Source organism: Dasypus novemcinctus, chromosome 2 (assembly GCF_030445035.2).
Source record: "Dasypus novemcinctus isolate mDasNov1 chromosome 2, mDasNov1.1.hap2, whole genome shotgun sequence".
Classification (NCBI taxonomy): domain Eukaryota; kingdom Metazoa; phylum Chordata; class Mammalia; order Cingulata; family Dasypodidae; genus Dasypus; species Dasypus novemcinctus.
In genome coordinates this window covers 64,199,455-64,201,649 of record NC_080674.1, presented here as the reverse complement: position 1 = coordinate 64,201,649, position 2,195 = coordinate 64,199,455, and the positions used below count along the sequence as shown (strand labels likewise).

The 2,195-nt window shown below is 37.4% G+C and overlaps 1 long non-coding RNA gene and 1 other non-coding gene across 2 annotated transcripts; one reads left to right on the top strand and one right to left on the bottom strand.

Annotated features, from left to right (window-relative positions):
* Positions 1-895: 895 nt before the first annotated feature.
* LOC139440156 (uncharacterized) lies at positions 896-1,564 on the bottom strand. Its single transcript, XR_011650256.1, has 2 exons — positions 1,442-1,564; positions 896-978 (listed from the first exon to the last, which is right to left on the bottom strand). It is a non-coding gene; the product is annotated as an uncharacterized lncRNA (long non-coding RNA).
* LOC111767043 (U1 spliceosomal RNA) lies at positions 1,434-1,594 on the top strand. The gene has a single exon (XR_002798937.1). It is a non-coding gene; the product is annotated as a U1 spliceosomal RNA (small nuclear RNA).
* The last annotated feature ends 601 nt before the right edge of the window (positions 1,595-2,195 follow it).

Genomic DNA, 2,195 nt, shown 5'->3' with positions numbered 1-2,195 from the left:
CATATGAAGCCAAATTCAAGAGAACCAAAAGGAGATTTAGATATATCCACAATCATATTTTGAAATTTTAAAAATAATGAAATAAATGTATAGATTATAAGAATCTAATAGGGATATAGAAGGCAAGAAACTACTAGGGATATAGAAGACATAAGTAAAAACAAATTTACCAAATTGACATTATATAATACTTCACCCAACACCTGAAGAATATACATTATTGTTATTTTTTCTTCATTAGAGAAGTTGTGGGTTTACAAAGCTATCATGCATAAAATACAAGATTCCCATATGCCACTCCATCACCAACACATTGCATTGGTATGGAACATTTGTTGCAATTGATGATAGCACATTTTTATAATTGTACTATTAACTAAAGACCAAGGATTAACCTAGGGTTCACTCTTTTTGTAGTGAAGTTCCATGGATTTTTTAAAAATCGTATCCTGTTATAATATATACAAGCTACCCCTTTAATCACATTCAGATATATATTTCAGTGCTATTAATGATGTCCACAATGTTGTGGTACCATCACCACCACCCTTACCAAAACATTTCCATCATTCCAAATAAGAATGCTATACACTTTAAGCATTAACTTCCCATTCCCTAGCCACTTCCTGTCCCCTGTTGACCTATATTCTAGATTCTGACTCTATGAGTTTGTTTATTCTAATTCTTTCAAATCAGTGAGGTAATACATTATTTGTCCTTTTGCATCTGGCTTATTTCACTCAACATCGTGTCTTCAAGGTCACCCATGCTATTGCATGTATCAGGACTTCATTCCTTTTTATGGCTGAATAATATTCCATTGTAGGTATTGTTAAAACCCAGCTCTGAAGGGCATGAGTTGGTGCAGCTGAGAGACCAAAGAACATACCAAGTAGAGAATCAGATATAAGCTTTATTGGTACTTATGAACAGGAGAGATGCTTTGATGGTGGCCAATCAGAGTATGAAGATAGTGTTCTACAAAGAAATGAGAAAATGAGGGGTGAGATATAAGGGATTTCAGAACAATGACTTTCCATCTGGCTTGAGAACAGAGTTCCTGTAGGGTCATATGAAGCATATACATTTGGGGTGTGGTGATGTTTTCACTATGCTCATAGGAAGGACATTTACCAAGGACATTTACTGCTTTGGGAGGATTATGGTTTATGATATCATCTCTGCATTTGCCCCACTCTGCAGAGGGTTGTTGTTCTTTAATTTATGTCTAGGTCACACAAGCATCTATGTGCTAAGGACTTAGAAGGGGACCTGGGGTCCCCACAATCCACCTCCATGTAGCAGTCTACATTTACTATAGTACAAGCACTGCATCCATATTCCACAGAATATTATGGGAGTGACCAGGAATATGTACACAGCATTGAACATTAATGAGGGCACAGGTCTGTGGTGCAGTAAGAATATCTCAGATACTTACCTACAGGAGAGATACCATGATCATGAAGGTGGTTTCCAGGCAAAGGCTTATCCATTGCCCTCTTGATGTGCTGACTCCTGCAATTTCCCCAAATTTGGGAAATTTGACTGCATAGTTTGTGATAGTGTGGGATAGTGTTTGTGCTCTCCCCTGTTAAAAAAAAAAGGAAAAAAGAATATCTAAAGCCATCCTATTTTGTAAAACTACCTTTTGTAGTTAGCTAGTTTCTTTGTTTAGTATGGAAATTGCTTCTTTGGAGTCATTGAGGGCTTGAGCAATATGACTGGCTAAAGTCCTTATGTGTTTTTCAGTGACAATTGCAGCACCACCTGGCACAAAATAGCCAATGGGTAAAACCACCAGGAGGCATGCGTTACTCTATATCTAGCCTTGACAGTAAAATTATACAATTCAGGGAGTGACCACCCCATATCACAGATTCTCTATTTTCATTCCACGTAGAAAGCACCAATGTGATCCATGGTAATAGATTCAGCTGTTAACCATTCTAAAGCATTTTATACAGCATATCCTAATAAAGGCCTGGGCTTATTCCCTTATAAGGGAAAAAACATAATTAAAGTCTCATTGAAAGACAACAGCTGACTCAGTCTTAAATGAGAAGTTCTTTTTCCAAACTTGTCAATTGGTCATATTCTACCATGCTAGCAAGGAGTTCCATGCAATCCAATCTGCAGGAGTTACAGTCCAAGGAAGGCCAGTAGCACCCGAGAAGGGTAAGTCTGTGCAAACC